A 21,719-nucleotide genomic window follows, 5' to 3' on the forward strand; every position below is an offset into this window, starting at 1 on the left:
CCCCAACCAGGGATCAAACCCTTGTCCCCTGCATTGGCAGGCGAGTTCTCGTCCACTGAAGCACCAGGGAAGCCGGAGCATGTTTATTCTTCATGGAGGGTGGGGGCTGATGGGATGTGAAAAATCAAACCCTTCTCTCCTTCTGGAGAAGCTACCACTACACACCAACAGAGGGTGGCCAGTCAGGATCTTGGATAAGGGCTGTCTGCGTCTGGAGCTCATGCTTCTAAGCACCCTGCCACCTGCCTCCTCTGAGGACTCACCTCAGTGGTGGTGTGGGAAAGGATGGCAGCGGGCACCGGGCAGAGTTAACTAACCAGCTGTGTTCTCCTGGGATGGTCATGCCTTCTCTCAGCGTGCGATAAAGTGGCAGGGCAAGTCTGACAAACTCTGCCATTATTTTCAGCTCTCGTGATTAGTGAGTCCTGTCTTTCAGGTCACACAGTAGAGAGTCTTTGCTGTGCAAGGGCAGAAGTCCTTCCAATGAACAGGTCATGAGCTCCTCATGGGGTCCAGGCACTGCACTGGGTTACAGGGTTCTGAAGATGAAGAAGAGAGAGCTCTGTGTCTGAGAATATCCTCGTCTCAAGGTGGAAGCAGATAGGCCAATAGAAATAGCAATGGGTTATTGTTCCTAAAGTAAAGGTACAAGCAGAGTAAGGTGTGGCTCAGTTGAAGAGGTAAGAAATCATCTCAGCCTGGGAGTCAAAACCAGTGTCTGGAGCAGTTATTTTCTTAGGGCCACAGGAATTAAGCAATTTATTGTCACCGCATCTATCTGCTCTGGTTACCTATTGCTATATCTACATTGATAACAGACCACCACAAATTTAGTGGCTTAAAACAGTTGTTTTATGACATTCGCAGTCTCTGAGGGTCAGGGCTTTGGGCAGGAAATATTGGGGCTACCTTGTCTGGGCCATCAATTGGGAGGAGCTGGTGATGACTCGAATGGGTGAGCCCTGGAATCATCTGGAGGCTCCTTCACTCACAGATCTACCACTTGGGCTTGGCTGGAACTGTCCCCTGGGTACCTGTATGTGGTCTCTTCCAGTGGCTTGGGTTTCCTTTCAACATGGAGGCCTCAGGGTGGTCAGACTTCTTTCACTGTGACTTATACCTCCGAGAGCAAGTAGAAGCTGCCAGTTGGAAGCTGCATGGCTGTGGATGACCTGGTCTTGGAAGTCACATGGCATCCCTTCTGTTGTACTTTATAAGCTGAGGCAGTCATGAGCTCACTCAGATTCAAAGGGAGGGGACACAGACCTCACCTCTTATAGCAGGAACATAAAATATTTGCAGCCATGTTTTAAAACCACCACACAATTCTTATTTCCATGTGCAGAGGTCTGAATTTCTCCAAATCTTTAGCAGAGAATCCCACCTTGCAAAATCTCTCCAGGTGTATTTACACCAAAAGCCTACTTCAATTAATCAATTCTAATGCTCCAATTACTCAGCTTATATTTTCAGACACTCTAATAAGCGCTGCAAATGAATAGGAATTAAACTGCTGGTGCATCACCCTGTACAATTAGAAAGACCACACTTGATTTCCCAAGCAGCCTTCTCCTTTGTGAGATGAACTTGCTTCGCTCACGTTGGTTTAGCATAGGGAAACATTTTCCTGGGGCTGGGATGGGGCTGGAGCAGGTGGGAAGACTTCCATGAAAATGTAGCAGTTGGGATAAAGAATGAAATGAAGACTGGAGCCTTTTTGGTGGATGCCTTTGTCATGTTGGGGAAGACCTGGGTTTCTACCCAGACTTTGGTATTCAACAACCTGGGCCTCAGTTCACTCATCTGTAAAGTAAGAGGGTTGGGCTTGATAATTTCTAAGAACTCTTTCAGCTTCAAAATGTCTGTGATTATACGAATATTTACCAAGGGCAATTTTTGAACATTAATACCCAGAGGGAACACCCGTGTCAACATCATATTCATTTGAATAACTTGCCTTCAAGAAATACCATCACACTCCTGGTAACCAGACCTTTTCCTCTGTATTTGCATAAATACACACATACATTTTTACATAAGTGGTATCATACTGTAGATTTTCTTCTGTAATTTCCTTCCCCCCACCACCACTATAATATATACTGAAAAGCTTCTATATCAGTACATAAAATTAAATTTCACTCTTTTCTACTGTTACGTAATAGTCCATCATATAGATACATTATAAATTATTTAAATAGATCCCCTTTGATGTAAATGCAGATCCCTTCCATTCTTTTTTTATTAACAATGCTTCATTGAATAACCGTGTATAAACACCATTTTGTTTCTATGCAGCTGTATCTATAAAGCAAATTTCCAGAAGCCAATTTGCTGGTCCAAGGCTATGGGCTTTTGTAATTTTGGTAGATACTGACACATTTCTCTTCATACAGATTATGCCAATTTATCCTCCCATCAATAATATATGAAAGAGCTTTTATCCCTCACACAATATATGATCAAACTTTATAATTCTTGCCATTCTGATAAGGTGAAAATGGCATCTCATTGTAGTTTTAAGTGGCATTTCTCCTTGGTGAGAAAGTCAGCACCTTTTCTTACATGTAGGAGTCCTTTGTATTTCTTTTGTTCAGAAATGTCTCCTGGTAGACTTTTGGAAGGAGATGCACTTAAATCATTTTTAACAGATGTTGTTGGATTTGTCTGATAGGCCCCCTAAATACATCGCTCTGGTTCTCTTTATATCAGTTTCTGATGTCACCTATAATCCCTTGAGCAGGTGGGGACATCCTCAGCCTAGCAGTCTACCCCTTTATAAGAAGCTTTGCCTCTGGGTGGACTGCAGCAGGGCAGCTGCCAGAGTGACCTCTTCCAGCTGTGAACGGGTTTTTATTTGCTAGGACAACACTGGAGAGATGACTGTGTTCATGCTCAGTCGCTCAGTTGTGTCCAACTCTTGGTGATCCCAGGGACTGTAGCCCTCCAGCCTCCTCTCTCCATGGGATTTTCCAGGCAAGAACACTGGAGTGGGTTGCCATTTCTTTCTCCAGGGGATCTTCCCCACCTAGGGATTGAACCTGTGTCTCCTGCTTGGCAGGCAGATTCTTTACCACTGAGCCACCTGGGGTGATGATAGAAAGCACCAAAGCTTCGCTCTGACTTCCCTATGCAATCTTGTCTTCAAAACCCTGGAAAAGACCACTTTCCTCTTTTGATGAAGCCTGTTTCTTCGTAGTACATTTTGTTACCGTTATGGGTTTTGATATTTTTTTCAGTTACCCATGTGTATATATTCTTTTTCTGGTATTCTCTTCCACTATGATTTATCATAGGGTATTGCATATAGTTCCCTGTGTAATACCGTAAGACCTTGTTACTTATCCATTCTCTTTATGAAAACTTCTATCTGTTAACCTTAACCTCTTAGTCCATCCCTCCTCCAACTCCCTGCCCCCTTGGCGACCACCGGTATGTTGTCTGATTCTGTTTCATAGGTGGGTTCATTTGTATCATATTTTAGATTCCACATATAAGTGATATCATGTGATATTTGGCTTTATCTTTCTGACCTATTTCAAGTAGTATAGTATCTAGTGGCATCCATGTGGCTGCAAACATTATTTTATTCTTTTTTATGGCTGAGTAGTATTCCATTATGTCACATCTTTATCCATTGATGGACATTTAGGTTGTTGTGAATGTGGCTAATGGGCTATTGTGAATAGTGCTACTATGAGCACATCTTTTTCAATTACAGTTTTGTCCGGACATATGCCCAGGAGTAGCACCGCTGGATCCTATGATAATTCCATTTTTAGTTTTCTGAGGAACCTCCATACTGTTTTCCATAATGACTGCACCAACTTACTATCAACAATGTAGGAGGGTTCTGTGAGTTTTGTCGTTAAAAAAAATAAACTTGCTGTCTTTCTAGAAAGAGTCAAACACTGACCACTTTTATCATTTACTGACATCAGTTTTTCTACTGGTGATGATGGTGACAAATCTCTTTTCCTTATCACCTCCTTTGTCCTTGCTTTTCAAGGTTTACACATAGAGATAGAAGGAAAGCCGGATTTGGCTGTGAGCCTAAGGTCACACTCAACAGCACAGTTAATCAGAACCCCTGCTCAGCCAGGGGTAAAGAAGATACTCTACTTAGATTGCCGTGTGGCCTTAGTATCTGGTGCAGATAGGGTAGGGGGTCCCTGGAGAAAGAGAATCAGACATGGCTTTCTCGACATAAAGTAAGCCATTTTAGGCTGAAGCCATTTTATATCTGTGCCTGGGCATGGGGCTTGCCCTTGCAGAAGGACAAACCTCAGTATGATTTTAAGGGAAGAAAAAGAGTGGAAGAACAAACAGCTATTACCAGGCCAGGGAGATACTGTAACTGTGGAGGGGTGGGTAGGGGGAGCAATATTTCAGTTGTAAAGGCTTCTGGTTCTGTTTCAATGGTAAAGATGACCCTGAAGCATATTCTTGAGCTGTTTTGCAGGACCCTGATTCCCTTGAGCACTCAGTCACCAGACTAACTGGAACCTAAGGAGGGATAATGCTAACCTTGGCTGATGCTTGTGACTTCTGTCATCTAGAGATTGGACTCTGTGGAAGTTTGCCCCAGTTCTATGCTGAACAGTCCTCTGCTCAAGACCCTCATAACTATGCCTGCACTCTAAGATGAAAACTTCCCCAATTTTGTTGTTGGGGAGACACTGCTTGGGAAATACTCCAGGTGTTCTCCTTACTTAATGCAAGTAGTAATCCTTCCTTCTCCTGCTCTTTGGCTTGCTTATGTATTTTGGCTCTGCACCCACCAAGAGGTGAATCCAGTTTTGGGGTAATGGAACCAACTAGCTAAAATCCTAGAGGGAGGAAAATTTGGACTTAGCCAAGTTCCAGCCTTTTTCATGCTCCAGGTTCTGTGTTAGGGATACAAAAATGAATTGTCCTTGGTCTCAAGTAGCTCAAATGTCAGAGCAGGTCAATCCATTGATATTAATATATGCTACCATAGTGTGGTAAGTTTCATAGTAGGAAGAAACTCTTCCCAATCTAAGCCAAAGAAGGATTCTTGGAGGCAGCCCTCCTTGGTCATAATGTTAGTATGAATTGCTGTTAGGAAGACAAGACCATGGGATGAAATAAGTGGAGAAGATAAATAAAAAGATGTGTGTATGTGTGTAATAGAAAGTGATTTGGTGTTTCTGGAGGAGAAAGTATGTCATGGGTAGTGGTTGAAGAAGTAGACAGAGCATGGTGAGGCCTGTTTGCTCTCCAGAAGCCTTATAATTTACCCACAGGTTAACAGCAGTTCACACTAGGCTTATCCAGAATTACTAACTCAATGGCTATATGTGCACCCCTTTCTCTAGCCAACAAGTATGTGAAAAGATCAGGTTTCCTTAAAAAACCTGGACTCATCCGGCTTGGAGCTTGAAGAGAAGTTGAGGACAAAGAAAGATAGTCCAGCAACAGATATAATATCTAAATAGCTCAAACCCTTTACTGTGGAGTTGAATCATCTGTGTATTGACTTAATCTAATTCAACTCTTCATGCTCAGCAAAGAACATGAGAAAGCGAGATGGAGACATGCAAAGGAGTTTGTGGGCGTAATGCAAATGATCCAGCAACTTCATTTTCCACTCTCGGGCACAAAAGGGCATGAGACGGGAGGACTGATCTTCATGTCCCATCACCAGGCTCAAGTTCCCACATAACTCCCATGAGCTTTGGCACTAAGCACAAGATAAAGGGCTCACGGATGAACTAGTGAATGGCACAGCCATCACTGGAAGGAAGGCTGGCCAGGCTGGGCATGCACAAAACCCAGCATATATGCGACTTTTAAGAGGTAGTTGTTGTTCAGTTGCTAAGTCGTGTCTGACTCTTTGTGATCCCATGGATTGTAGCACGCCAGGCTTCACTATCCTTTACTACCTCCCGGAGTTTGCTCAAACTCATGTCCGTTGATACGGTGATGCCATCCAACTGTTAAAATGAGGTCATTTCAGCCCTAATCTAAGAAAAGTGATGATTTTATAAGAAAAGAACGTTTGGAAACAGGCACACACTTCGTGTCTGATATGAAAGATGCAGACAGAACCGTCTACAAGCCAGAGAGACCGCAGAAGAAACCAACCCTACCAAAGCCTTGACGTCAGACTTCTAGCCTCTAAAACCATGAGAAACCAAATTTCTGTTGTTTAAGCCAACCAGTCTGTGATACTTTTTTATGGCAGAGCTAAGAAACTAATACATTTTAGAAGGGGGCTTGTCACATTAATTATGCCTGTTCCAACTCTCTCCAAACTGTTCAAATCCTTGTGGAGAAAGGGAAGCCACTCACAAACATTGGTGCATTAGTTGCTTTGGTCAAAAACTACTTCTGATGCCACTCACTGTTTATCAGAGGAGTATGGAAACAAGGGCCATGGGAGAATTGAAAGCAGAGATGAACAAAATGGATTTGAATCTGGGATAGATCACAGCAGCATCGATATTGAAGATGGATTTAAAGAGGGCAAGACTGGAAGTGGAGAGCTGTTAACAACCTTTTTTTGTGCAGTAGCAGAAGGGTGGAGAGTTTGGGGCAGGTTTGATAAATATTTAGGAAGGAGAACAGTATTGTAGTATTGACTAATAGGATGGGGAATGAAAAGAGGAAAGCGAGGTGAATGACTCCTGTATTTCTAGCTTGGGCATCAAGTATATGGCAGCACCATCAATGGAAAAGGACTCTAGGAGAGTTTATTTGCACACAACCTCATTTCCGAGACAACTAAAGTTTGCTTGCCCAGATACTAACCATGCCATCATGAAGATAAGCAAATAAGGGGAGTGAATCAAGGACCAGGTGAAAGTAGGAAAGAGAAGATGAAGACGGGAGCGAGGCTAAAATGCAAATACTCACCCAAATGTTTTAAACACTTGCCAGAGAGGGACTGTATGTTTTGTGTTAACCCAGTGAATGACATTATTCACAATTGTAGGTTTGGTCAATGCTGTCCACCTCTTCTAAGAATCCGGAGTCTGAAAATTCTACCTTGGTGTGAAAATCTGGCTTTTGGTTTCTGGATGTTTAGAGGCACCAGGATTATGGGGAGAAGCACAGCTTGAATCTTTGGAGAGTCCATAGAGAGAACATTCAAAACCCATGAGGCATCCTCAGACTCACCCTGGGGCAGGGTGGCATTGGGGTACTGAGTCTAGAGACTGTCTGTGAAGACAGGGTATCTGTACTTTGATGTAACCATGGAAAATCTGCTTATTTGGGAAATGTGACATGGATGTGTCCATGCCTTCCATGAAGCCACTTGACTGATTTGCGTAGCATCACTGTTTCTGCTATGTGGATATGCAGGTTATATAAGCAATCTGGCAGCTTAAGACTTGCTACTGTCATTTCCAAGGTGGCAGATGGTTCAGAACTAGGGGGACCTTTCCTGCAACACAATTGAGCGTGAATGCATTGCCATCCAGGCACATTTCTATTATCCCTTCACAGTCGCACCTTTGAAATACACCCAAACCACCAGTCTGAAAGCTCTTGGGTTGGAAAAGGGAATGGCTGTCCCTGGGCTCTGTTTCCTAGAGAGTCTGTCTTCTGTCAAATGTTAAGGGGGTGTTCAACAGGTTCATGTTCCTGCTGCCTGTGTGTCCCTTTCTCTACTGCGGAAGGGACAGGAGGGACTTTTGAGAGTGGGTTGTACAGAGTGGCTATTTGCACTCATATTACTCGATCTGATTGGGTCCAGAACTGGTTGAAGCCTGATTTGTTGACCTTTGCAACTCATGAGTGCGTGTGTATGTGTGTGTGTTCATACATATGTGCGCATACGTGTGTACATTTGGGGTTGACTTGCTTTGTTCCCTGCCATGAATATCTGTTGCTGCTGCCTGACCACATTTATGCCCCCGTCTCTAGTGAAATCACCTTCTCCTACTTTTAATCCGGACATGACTCAGATCATTGTCTTCCACCTTTCTGCCTTCTGTGACCTGGTTCAGGGGTGGACACAGGGCTTCATCCAGATCACAGAGCATATTGACACTTTTGATAGAACTATTGAATAAGAGCTGTGTTCATTGCTTCTGGGGCTTCCGATCTAGTACAATATAAGCCTGGAGTTGCTGGCCATCATCTTTTCGCCACACGGAGATGGCCCATATAAGGATCAAACCAACGCAGGGGAAACGAGACCTGAGGTTTGGGGAAAGCCTATATTGGGTCAAAAATGAAGCCCGATGACATGTGGATGCCCTAGAGTTCTAAACCAAAAAATTTATCATATCATTGTTATTTTGCTTATTTCAGTTTTATTTCTGTCACTTGCAATTATACATCTTACCTAAGACAATCTCTCTAACATTTGTGCCTAAGTTTCTAGATAGGAGCCTAGCTAGAATGTTGACACATCGAATCATAGGCATGTTTGGGGCATTCCCTGCCGATCCCCACAGATATACAAAGTTTAGGAAACGTATGTTGGGGCTTAAAAATAAGGGAGGGGCTTGGACCTCAGAATTATTGATACTCTTTCTGCTCCATGATATCACTGTACTTATCCTGCTTGGTCCCTCAGCCTTTGCCCCCCCAAAGGAGGATGCTTTTTGTTACTACTGTATCTTTTTCTAGCCTGAGGTTTGACCAGACTTTTTTTTTTTTTTTTTGGCTAGTGCTGTCAAAGTCTCAGCATCCTGTTCAGCCTCCCTGGTATCCCACAGAGATCTGTGTTCAAACAGGATACCAGTTCTATTGCTCGTGAAAACCTCAAATCTTTGTATCCTTCCTATTATAGAGAAGGCAGTGCTTAATCTGCCTCCACACCACCAATCCCACCCCATCAGCCTATTTTCCCTCCTATCAATGAGCTTTCACCTCCTAAAGCAAAACTAGGGTGAAATTTGCCTTCTGGTCATCTCATAATTTATGCTTTCGGGCCTTTGGCTAAGATGCTAGTTGTCCCCACTGTCAAGTTTCTCCTTCTCTCATGCCAGTGGGATGTTTAGCTGTACAGGTAGATGCTCAGAATAAGGCTGACATTTCCCAGCCTGCCTAACATCTGGGGGTAGCTGTACAGCTTATTTCTAGCCAACGGGATCTAAGGAGAAAGGGAGGGTAGAAACTTCTGGGAGTCTTCGTCAGGAGACAGTGCATGCCTCTCATTTGTCCCATCTTCTTTTCCCTTTTCCTGTTCTGCTGCTTGGAATGTGGGTGGTGCTGTCTTGAACCAAGAGCATGATGTTCATATTTTAAAAGACATTAGAGCATTGAGTGGGAAGGGGAATGAGACTTCGATAATAAAAGGTTCACAGAGGCGGACAGAACCTCTTCTTCAGCTTCGTGTCATGATAATGGATAGCAGTTTCCATCTTGTGACCATCAAGTGGTGAGTTCAAGGATCAAGGTAACCACTGAGCAGGGCAGAGCTGAAGAAAGGAGAGAGTGGGTCCAGCCTCCCACCTCCAGACTTCTTGTCACATGAAATGAGATCTTTTGCCCTTTGTTTAAGCCAATTTTGGGGGGATTTTATTATATAAAGTCACTCTAATTGATGACTGTGGGAGTGGATATGAGGGAGCACCATCCTGGAACATCAAGGCTTGGTGACTTGTTCTTAAGATGAAGCAAGGAAACCCCCTCTTGGTCTTCTGAGCATCCTTCAGCAACCAGAACAGAACACAAACAGATATCACAGTAAATTATCCCCCATATGTAAAAAGCACAGCATGGAACCTGACACATTTAAGCAGCCAGTAAAAGGTAGCTATTTTTCTTTTTCTTATTAGCATAATGCCTCAATAAATGTTAGTTTCCGATCCTATCTTCTTGAATGTCTCTCCCTCTGCTGCTAAATTCCCCAGTACCTTTACATTTATCTCCCTTCTCCCTTATTAAACCTGACTCTTGCAAAGACTGTCAACTCACTCTCATTGAGGTGTCAGTGATAGATAAGGCTTAATGTATGACCTCATTCCCCAAACGCTACTGGCTTGCCAGTGAGATTTACATTTAATACAGGATTAAAGCCTTAAGCCAAAGGAATGAATCTTTAATGGTAAAATTTGAGGCGTCGGAAAGCTTATGAAAAACTAATACTGTAGGGGAGGGCTTTCCCCCTCTACGATCCTAATTTTCTCAGGGGTTCTTATAATGTTCTTCAAAGTCCCAGGTCCAAAAACGTCACGCCATAGAACAGTTTACAATTAGTGGTTGTCAGACAGCAGATTTCTGATGAAGCTCTGTGGAACCAGAGTGGGCAGGGAACTTGTGAAATCAAACGCACGAGAAGAGGGGGCGTCAGGTCCAGAGGGAGCTGTCTGTCGAGTGAGTCAGACTGCCTGGCCCTGTGGATGGAGCTTCCCTCGGGGCTGGTGCCATGCTGAGCCACATTTGCTTTCTGATGCAGCAGTTTCTTGCTTCCTCTTGACATCAGTGCTCCAGGGGCTGTAATGCGCTCTCTTCCTTCTTAGCCCCATTCCTACCCTGCTCTAATTTTGCACTTGAATTTCTCTCATCCTCATCTCGAGTCCTCTCTCTGCTTGTCCTGACCTCTTGGGCCAGGCTTCTTGAGCTCTGTGAGCCTGACTTGAGGTCTCTCCTCTCCTTGGGCCCCCTCTGAGTCTCTGGGTGGCTTGGTTGGAGCTCCAGCAGTGCAGATGTGACAGTCTGCCTTCCTGGTCTCCAGGATTCCTCTCTGAGCTCCAATCTGCACTTCGTTTCCTATTCAAATCTCCTCTTGGATATCTCTCTGATACTTTAAACTCAACATGTGCATCCAAATATCTTCCATCTGTCCCCCAGATCTGCTGTTTCTGGGAGATGGAGCTATTTCAATCTCATCAACTCTGGCTGGGTTAGATCTCTTAGGAGGAGAGAAGAAGGAGGCTGCAGGGTTTCTTCCCAGCCCCTTCCTGAAAGGAGCCTCAGCCCCTTTCAAGGCAGCCTTCTCTCTAAGATGCCCTCTTTCCAAGCACTGGCGTCTTTCCTTCTGCTTGTCCCTGCAGGCTGGGGGCTCCTCCACACTGCTCTCCCCAGATAGATGTTCCCCGCTCACAGCGGTTCCCCTGTACCGGCTGTGTCAGCGTTGCCTGGGAAATTTCTCAAAATGCAAATTTTGGGGCCATGTCCCCAATCCTTATGAAGTAGAAACAGTGTGTGGGGCCCAGCTGACTTCATTTTAAACTAGTACTCTGAAAAAGCATGATTCTGATGCATGCTGAAGTTTGAGAGTCACTTCATTTAATCTTTCCACAGTTTTGTGATTCATTGCTGTGATTCATTGATTCAAACTCTTCATTGCTGTTGTTGTTTAGGTGCTAAGTCATGTCTAACTCTTTTGTGACCCCATGGACTGTAACTTGCCAGGCTCCTCTGTCCATGAGATTTCCCAGGCAAGAATACTGGAGTGGCTTGTCATTTCCTTCTTCAGGGGAATCTTCCCAACCCAAGAGTCGAACCTGTGTCTTCTGCATTGCAGGCAAATTTTTTACCACTGAGTCACTAGGGAAGCCCAACGAACTCTTCAAAGTATGTCAAATTGAGTGTTGTCTCTGTTCCCAATTGAGATTCTAACTGAATAATCATAATGATGGTGGTAATGATAAAAATAGAATTCTAATCCTTTGCACAAAACAGCCCTTTTCTAGGGATGCTATTTCACTGAATGGAGCGCCAGGGGATTTGGTTTTACACATCTTTTCACTCTCAGCACTTACTAGCCTGCCTAGTGCACTGTAGGTGCCCAATAAAGTCCATTTCAATGGGAGTTTTTTTTTTCCTAGATTTGTACTTTTCTCAATACACCATCCATTGATTCAGCCATCAACTCACCCAGGCACCACCACATAGGTATTGGGTATGCAAAAAAGAAAAAAGTGAAAGTGTTGCTCAGTCATGTCCAACTCTTTGTGACCCAATAGGCGGTAGCCCGCCAGGCTTCTCTGTCCATGGAATTCTCCAGGCGAGAATACTGGAGTGGGTAGTCATTCCCTTCTCCAGGGGATCTTCCCCACTCAGGGATCGAACCCAGATCTTCCGCATTTCAGACAGATTCTTTACCATCTGAGCCACCAAGGAAGCCCGACTGGGGCTGTAAAACCAAGTACAATATACCATTTGGTGTCATGAGTCTCAAGAGTGAGTGGGCGACAGGTCAGTTCCCTGAGCTTCAGTTACATCATCTCTTCACTAAGGATCATGAAGTTGTGTACTTCATAGGGCTGTCGTGAGAACAAAATGTAGTAATGTATGTAGGATGCTTGGCACGGTGCCTGACAACATAATTTTCAATCAGTTTTAGTGTTATTTGTTATGATCATCATAGATAAATTATAACGCAGCTTAGGCAGAGACCAAGCAGAGACAAAAACAAAGCTTTTGGAGCCTCTTCAGGCCATGAAGCTAGGTGAGCACTTTGCATGTTAGAGAATCATTGCTTTGTAGATTACTTGGAGTTACATAAATATAAAGGGTTTACTTACTGGTCTAGTCTTATGCCCGTCCTTGTATAACATCTCTTCTCTACTTTCCCACCTCAAGGCGACTCATTAGTTTCCATTTGACCTGGTTTTATGCCTATTGAAAAGTTAACCAGCACACAGGACTAACCCAGTAATTTATTATGGGTCAAGACACTTTAAATCTCTGAACCTATTTTTTTCCCCTCCAAAATGAATACAATTTTATCATTTTCATTGTCTAAAAAATATCTGTGTTCATTGTTTTAAAAATTGTGATAAGAAGTACATAGAACACAATACAAATCACTCAGATACTACTTTTAGCATATCACTCTTTTTAAAGAGCTTCCTTCCAGATGTATCATTATATATTTATCTGCACCTCTATCATACTTAAAATTTTTACTTAAATGGGGTCATTTCATATTGGCAAGCCACTTTTTAGACTGAAGCCATCCACAGAAACTCTTGGAAAATTTCATGAAGAGATGCTCCCTGCCTCTCTTTAATGTGACCACCAGATGGTGCTGGTTCTGAATTTATCAGAATTTCCTGTCCTGGCTGCTGGCTGTCCAAAACGAATGATCAAAGTCACAGGTCCCCAGCCCTGGTCCTTCTCATCACTCTGGCCCTGGGTTGAACATGGATTGATTTTGTTTTCAGTGATACCTGCGGAGGGCAAAAGCCATACCCACATTCTGACATGGGACGAATCTCTCACCTGTGTCGCTGACCACGCCTCCACAGCTCTCGTGGACTGAACAAGTTCTGACTGTGTGTTAGTTTCTTGGTGCTGTCCTCTCTTTCCCTCCTAACCTCTTACCCCTAATCAGATTGTGTCATTCCTGCAGGAAGAGGAGAGACTGCGTCCTCTAACCCAGACCTTTGTGCATAGAAGACATTTGATACCTGTTGGGTTTAAGTTTCAGTGAAGAATAAGGTGGTTTGGAAAACAGAGAGAGGTCAGAAAGGAAAAAAGAAAGCATGTGTTTCAAGGCAAAGGGAAAAAAAAGCGTGAAAAGAATATTGGACTGAGCATCAGAAAAATTGACTTTTTGGCTTGGATTTGGTATTAAGGGGATGGCTGACCCTGGACAAGCCAACTGACCTCTGTGGGGTTAAGCTGGCTTACGTATGTGAGGAGGAGGTTGGAAGAATGACCCCTAGATCCCCTTCAGCCCTGATATGTTTAGAGACAAAGATCTCTCTAGTTGTGTGTGTGTGTGTTTTTTTTTTTTTTTTTTTTCACTTTGGGTCAAACTGTAGACAGACACAAATCTCTGGGTGCTGTCAGGAGCCCCGAGAATCAGGTCCAGTGGCGTCCAGAGCTGAGCCAGCCTGAGCTTCACTCTCCACCCACCCTCCTTGCAGATCCATCAGCGCCAGCCACCCCAGCACAGCTCATACATCATTATTAGATTCCCTTCATCGTGCTAATTGACACAGGATGAAAAATACCCAGCGAAGGAAACAGCCAACGCTTTCACATTCAGCCAGCAAATGGGAGAAACGGCTGTAAAAGCTAACTGAGATTGAAAACGGGCCTGCTCTCATCTTGTAGGGCCAATGTCTCCTGTTACAGGGAACCAGGTCCGGCTGGCGGTGTGAGTGGTGGGGGTGGGGGAGGGCAGCCCCGCGGTCCCACGTCTGAAGCCTCTCTGGCAGCTGGATCCAGATCCATGGAGAGCCAGGACAGAACACGTACAGAGGGAGCAAGAGAAGAGAGGAGGGGCTGCTTTGGTCGCTCCCAAACTGTCCTGGTCATCACGGCGCCTGCTTGTCTTGAACTCTGTTGAGAATTACTTTGGCGTCTGAGTCTGGTGCCTGGCAGAGGGGAGTGAGGGCGTCCTAGTCTTGGCTTTAGAGCTGTGCTTCTCAACTGGGGGGTGGCGATGTGCCCTCCATGGGACACTAGCTTCTAGTGAGTAGAGGCCAGGGGTGTGACAAACATCAATATGCACAGGACAGCCCCCTCGGCAGAGAATGATCCAGTCTCAAGCGTCAGCGGTGCCGATGACGAGAAACCCTGTTCTAAAATAGTTTGTGACTCCGGGTCACTGTTTGCTAAGTTATGTTCCTAATTTTAGATGATATGAAAGACGGCTGGCAAAAATGCACTGGTTCTCTAGCCTCCTCATCCTGCCCATTGTTGCACGGGTTCCCTGCTCCTGCTATCAAGACCTGGAGCCTGTGTCTGCAGCCCTTGGATTGGAGCAGGCCTTGGGACTTGCCTTATGATAGCTCCAAGTCTGGGCCTCAGGGACTTTGTACAGTTCTGCTGGTTCCTATGGGGCCTGACTCTGTCGTGTGGGCAAGTCTGGACTAGTTTGCTGGAGGACAAGGGGCCTCATGGAGAACAGCCAAGGTGCCTGAGCTTGGGACCAGCTAATCTCATGAATGTGAGACGGAACCCAGCCTACAGCAGAACCACCTACCTGACTCATAGCTGACCAGACTATGGACCACAGTTGACCAGACTATGGACCACAGCAGACCAGACTATGGACCACAGTTGAGATAAGAAGAACCAGTCAACTGACCCACTGTCTCATGGTCAAAAAAAGACTCTTACTGTTTTAACCCACTGAATTGTAGGTCGGTTTGTTATGCAGCAAGAGATAACTGATACACATGGGCTTGAACATCAGATGCAATTAGTAGTGAATTCTGAGGACGGTGGAGGAACTTCTCAAGATTTGCTTTCTTTCCTAATACTTGATATTTTCTCAAGTCGGATAGGTTTCTTTGGCCTAGGATGCACACAACTACATCTTCAACATCCAGTTTATGGAGCTGAGCAAGCTCTATCTGGAGAAAGGTTTGCTTAAAGACAGTTTTATCCACTTGTATCATGAAATCAACTCCAACATGAATAGTAGGTAAAGGTTACTTACGAGAAGGACTCAGGGAAACAGATAAATCAACAATTCTTAGAGACATCAGGAGTCAGGGCCCCTCTGGGAATCTTGACAACAGAGATTTGTGATTTGTCTTTTGGGTTGCCTCAAGGATGACCACAGTGTCCTGACCACCTCCATCAAGATTGAGGACTAAGATGGGAGACTCTGATGGACTTTCTTGTGCACCTGCCCAGTTGATAGAGGTGGTATCATTTGATTGGCAGCTCTGCCAATCCCACACTGAGAGGGTAAGGAGCATTAGACAGAAGCAAAAGATGCCTTCCACTTTGGTCCTCCCCTTCTCCTGCCCCTCCATCCACAATGGAACAAACTGGGACATGTTAAGAGAGTATGAGTAGGATTTTTGGTGTAATGTCTGGAGATTCAGGACATCTCATCATGGCCCAGTTGGAAAAGGAAAAAGCTTAGTAAGAAAATTGAAAATCAGACTTAGCAATGCTGTTGTAACCTTCCCCGGTCACTCTCGCCTTGTCATATGAATGTCAGAATCCAGGATGATGTGTTGGAAGTCGATAGGGAGTGAGAAGGCAGCTGGTCTCACTCTGTTAAGATCTCATTTGTTGAGTCAGACTTGGACTGGAACATTCTCTGCCACTTATCCCACAACAGATGCCATTTATTAGCAGGATCTCCCAAGATTCTCTTGATCAGACATCAAGTTCTGCAGTCCATAAGTCAGCCCAAGATCCTCAGGGGGTCCTGGCTATAGAGATGGATGGGAGTTCCCTGTTTCCTATCTGGAAATTAGGAAGGCAGTAGTTTCCAACTTTCCCTTTAATCTTCTTGAATACCAACAGATAAATATGGAGCCCTCCTCATGGGGGCAGGTATGTGTTTTGGGAGCAGGAGGAGCAGGGGTGCAGACTTGGATATGCACTGGGCTTCTGCTCTACTCCACTGTGGCTCCAGAGACATCTCTATGCTCAACCCCCAGGGTCTGGGGACCACCCTGGGAAGATAACCAAGCTCTAAGCACAGTTCTCTGTGAGCAGGTGTGGGGACTGACCTTCTTGGATGCCAAGGATAGAAGATGAGTGTGACGAGGGGGCTGTGGAGATGGCAGGCACTGGACCAAGTTCCAGAGATGAACCCAAGGCAAGCCAGTATTTTCCTCAGCGATAAGTGTGGGCTCTCTGGAGAGCTTGAGAGTGTGGGATATGAAATAGGAACAGTCTTGGGTTCGAGTCCCCCCAGTACCAAGAGAAAGAAGTAGATTTGAATGTAATAATGAGCTGCTTGGCAGAGTGTTAAATAAGCATTAGTGCTGAGAGCTATAAATGTTACTGTGTCAGCTCACAAGTTGATAGATAGAGGGATTGGCCGTGAAGCCTTTGCTCTTTTCCTCTCACCATACCACCTCCTGCAAAATGATGAAAAAGGAGGGAAGCCTCTGCCCACACGAGGGGTTTGCTCTGAGCGCTCTCTCCACCAGGCTGAGATCCAGTCTTCTTTCTCGCTCTTCCAGGGACCATTTTTCTTCCCCTTTGTCCCCTGGTAGGAACACCAAGAGAGAAATTAACGTAAAAAAGGGCTAAACTTTCTGCACTAGAAGGACGGAGCATGTGATAATGATATATAAAGCTAAAAGCACTAAGTGGGCAAAGCTGGTGCTCCAAAAGTGAGTAAAACCAAGATAAATCTGTCCCTGGAGAGCTGTAACACATAACTCAAATAACAGGAGCAGCAGGGGTCTGCAATCCCCTGGAAGAACAGTCCACACTTGTGTGAAATAGCCTCTTCCCAGTATCCATAATGCCCCGTGTGCTCGGGGCTGACCACTGCTCCCAGAAACTGGGATTTCTGCTGCCTGGAGCAGGACTTCTGCTGGGACCTGCATGCCTGCAGACCACCCTATCTGGCAGCAAAGATTCGAGGTCTAATGCCAGCCCCACTATGGAAGGATGGAGAACTGGATGGACCCCCGCAAGACCTGGATTTCAGTTCTGCCTCCACCTCCGTTATGCTCTGTGACCTTGATCAACTTATTTCACCTCTCTGAGCTCCAGTTTTTTTCTCATGGAAGCTGGAGGTAGAAAGGTCTGCTCTTGTGGGGAAGGGCAGAAGCCTGGTTAGTGGGGTGGCTTCACAGATGAGGTGTTTTTTTTTTTTTTTTCTTTACGGCCTGTTTAGAGGAGTGGATCTCTAAGTGGAGGAATTCCCTGGGAGGAATAGCATCAGCAGCCCTTGGGAAATTGCTCGAAATGCAATGCTTGGGCCACACTCCAGACATACTGAGTCAGAAATTCTGGAAGTGGCTCCCAGCAATCTGTGTGTGAACAGGTCTTCCGACACATGGTAGAGTTTGGGAACCATCCCTTTGCAGGAAAGCATCCCTAACTTGTTTTCTGGTTCCCAAGCATCCTCGGTGCTAACTTAGCTCACTGAAAAGGACAGCAGAGACTCAATGCTCAGGGGTGACCCAGCGGGGCTCCCAGGCAGTTCCCAGGATTGGTAATGAGAGTCCTCGTTCCAGGAGACATTTGAGGGGATGGTGGGGGTCTCCACATCTCTCGGCAGGCAGTTCTCTGCAGGTGTGTGTGGTCTTTTCATCCCAGATCCAACTGACTTTCCTCTCTTTCCATGCCCTTGGCTTTTTAACATTTTCCTTTCTCCAGCCTCAATATATGCTTCCAGTGGGGGGATGGGAACTTTTCTCTGTCCCAGCTTAATTTTTATACACCTTAATTTTCTTTCTAGGTACACTTCTAAAGCTCAGAAGCCCAAGTTTTGAGCCTCAAAATATGAGCCATTTAAAGTTTAGTCTTCTCTCTACTTTTCTGCAACCCCTTCCTTAAATAAATGTTATAAAGTCTAGTTGCCATTAGAGCGTGGGAAGAGTCAGGAGTAACAGGAACACGTGGAGGGGAGAGCCAAAGGGTGATTTCAATGATGGCATCTCACCCACATGCTTGTGAGACAGAGGGGAGGCCACTCCACTGAGCATTGCTGGGCAACCCTACCCTTTATGGAGGAAACTCCGCATACATCCCTTTGCTGGGAGGACAGCGACCCATGTTGAGAACACCACTCATGTGCAACTTCTTATCCCACATCCCATGACCATTTAGTACTTTCCATCTTGTACATAACCTGAGTCTCTCTTCCTCTGACCAACAGAACTTAGCTGGCTGGAGTGATCCATTCCCATCTTTCATGACCCCCATCTGAGCCCTCCTTTGATAAAAGCTAGAAGGAGAAACTGCTTTGTGTCTATTTAAAAAACCTTATGATGCTGGTTTCAGCGTAGTGTTCAGTAGTAACATTCTGAGAAGAGTGGATTTTGTGATGCCACACTTTTAAGTGTGATCTCATGGTTGTATATCTAGTTGGGTGGGGATTTAAAGGCATCACAAGGAGCTCAGCTTCCACGTGATTAGAGATGCAAATATTTGAGGAGGCTGCTCCTGGAAAATCCCACATGCAGCAGGACTAAGGGAGGGGTCAGGTGGGTATTTTAATTTTACATCTGTATAAGGTGTTAGCACTTATAAAATGTGTTGCTATATTAAACATTAAGATGTATTTTTGACAAGTGACTAGTATGGGCTGGCTGAGAGCAAGAGGGGTTGATAAGATTTAAGGACCAGTCAGAAAATTACCAAATAGAACCTGTTTCTTTGCATATTGCCTTCAATTGCATATGATCTGTAGTTAAGAAAATATGTGGAGGATTATATTTAACTTTAAAATAAAATTTTCTGCTTTATGTTATATAGAAAAGACATATTAGTGCAGAATACTCTTAAAAATGGTAAGCTATGGTCAGCCCTGACCACCTTCTAACTACTAATACCACCTTCTAACTACTCTACAGGAAAAGCTTTCTAGATGGTTTCCTTATAAAGATTCAGCAATGCTACAAGGCTGAAACCAGAACAGTTGCATGAAGTACAATGAGGTCATCACGATGATACTTAACATGACCTTGGTTCCGGTTTTCCCATGGCCCTCTGTCCATCTTGACCAATGATCAGACAGCACGGTTCTGGTTCTAGGTGTAGTTAAAGGTCTAGGTTAAGGTCTAGGTCCAGGAAAAGGACTAGGTCACAGTAAAGGTCTAGATGTAGGTTTAGTTCTAGTCTCTGCACTGACTTGCTCTTCTTGCTCAGCTGAGAAACAGTAGTTACTCCTTCACCTGGGTGGTCATGAAGGAGTTATTCTTTTACCTCCTATTTACCAGAAAGAGATGAAGATGTACAGCAGGTGACAGCCTGGAGCCATTGCACTTTCTCTGGACATCAGAAATGCCAACTCAGGTCCCAGACTGGCTTTAGTTCCTCAGACCTGTGTCCCTGGAGGCGCATAGTCCCGTGTCCTATGGATGCACTCGACTGCCTTGTTTCGTGGAGGGAAATTAGAGCTTGGCCTGGCTGTCATTTCTGAAGGTGATGAAAGGTTTCCCCTGGTCCTCCATGCTCTGCTATAACACACCAGCCAGAATGACCTGCAGTTTGCAGCCAAAATCAGACACCAAATAGTCAGTTACTTCCCTCTTGTCAGATAATGAACAGCCTAGATGCCACTGTGGAGGGTGATTAGAATTCAGCAATCATGGGAAATTCTACCTTAATTGCTGTGTGTGATGACAGCAAGGAAGCCAGATAGCAGGGTGCATGGCAGATTCCATTCTTTCCTGGCTCTGCAGGTGTGTGGGTGGAGCCTAGATCAGTCAGTTAAATAGAGACTGAAGAAGGTGAGAAAGGATTGTTGATCGGGAGAGGTGCCTTCATCATGGTGAAGGAGAGAGGGAATGTTACTGCTTTGGAATCTTTCTTGTGAGGAATGCATTTCCACCTTGGACCTATAAAGATGACTTTGAAGTGGGGCATCGGAGAACAAGTAAGGGACTGGGAGTCAGGTGATCTCAGCTCTGCCGTTTATATCCATATGATTCTAGGACCCCAGAGCCAACTTCTGAAATGACTGTGTCCTGGAATAACACCAATCATTGGTGTGGGATGTGTGTTGCCAGCGAGTGTTTAGGCTTCCCCCTCTGATTACTGGTTAACAGCTTCTTTGCCTTCCTGATTTATGGGTATCAGAACTTGTTAGGAGCAAGAAATAGAAAACTCAGCTCAAACTGGCTCAAGCAAAACAGGATATTTGTTGGCTTATGTAACTGAGCTAGTTTTAGGCACTGCTGGATCTAGGGACTCCAGTGGTTTCATTAGGACTCCATGTCTTGCTAGTTCTGCTTTCTTCTGTGTTAACTCCATTTCCACAGCCTTGCTCCTCCTAATGGTGAAATGACTGCAGAAATGCTCAGCTTATATCCTCGAAGTTTCAACTTTAGTGTGGTAGAGAGCCTAACTCTGTCCCAGCATTCTCAGCAAAAGTCTTCCTGAGTTTCACTGACTTTGGAGAAGTCACATGATGCTCCTCATTTGGAGCTAGGTCAAATGTTTCTCTACCACCACAAGAAGTGAAACTCTGCTTGGATAACTTGGGGCTAAAAGTCAAGGGAAGGTTGATCATGAATTCTGGGTGAATTCCTTGCCAAGATTCTGGCAGGTCTGGGTGATCAGACATCACCCGGAGGTTGGGGTGAAGAATGAGGAATTTGATCATATATCGAGGGTGATCAGGTAACGGGGGTGGGAGGTTTCAATCTAAACTAATCTAAGTAGGTAGGATTCTTGATAAAATAGGGCAATGAAAAGGTGAAGGGCAAGAAGAGGGACTGGACCACCTGAAACTATGAGAACATTGTTAATCAGCCATACTCTAGTACAACATAACAAGTTTAACAAGGGAAAAAAAAAAAAAAAGAGGGACTAGATAGATGCAGTGGTACTGTTACTACTTTACCTTCTAAAATGTGGCCTGAAGTTGACAAAGATGCTCTGCTCAACCAAACTTCAGTCAGACTCCTCTGAACCTTCTTCTCAACTAAGCCCTGACCTTGGGCTTCAGCGTTCACCTTTTCATTGCCCTATTTTATCAAGAATCCTACCTACGCAGTCCAGGAAGCTGGACTCTTAGCTGGAGCACATGGGATCTAGTTCCCTAAGCAGGGATGGAACCTGGCTGCATGCATTGTGATCAGGGAACTTTGGCCACTGGACCACCAAGGAAGTCCTAGCCAAAACCTTCTATGTTCACTCTGTCAGGAGAAAGAATAGGACAGCAAAAAGAACAAGAAGAGTCTTTTGAATGTCAGAAGCACAGACTTGAGGGAGACAGAAAAGAATAAGAGTTCCCTGGTCTTGGTCTTCTCCATTTCCAGATTAGCCTGGGGAAGGGGGACACCCACAACTTCTGAGCCTGATGCTTTCTAATGGTAAAACGTCAGGCTGGGGAAAAGACAATATGTGAAAATGTCCCAAACCATGGACCATTCAGTTCAGTTCAGTTCAGTTGCTCAGTC

Source organism: Bos indicus x Bos taurus, chromosome 25 (genome assembly GCF_003369695.1).
Source record: "Bos indicus x Bos taurus breed Angus x Brahman F1 hybrid chromosome 25, Bos_hybrid_MaternalHap_v2.0, whole genome shotgun sequence".
In the NCBI taxonomy this organism is placed as follows: domain Eukaryota; kingdom Metazoa; phylum Chordata; class Mammalia; order Artiodactyla; family Bovidae; genus Bos; species Bos indicus x Bos taurus.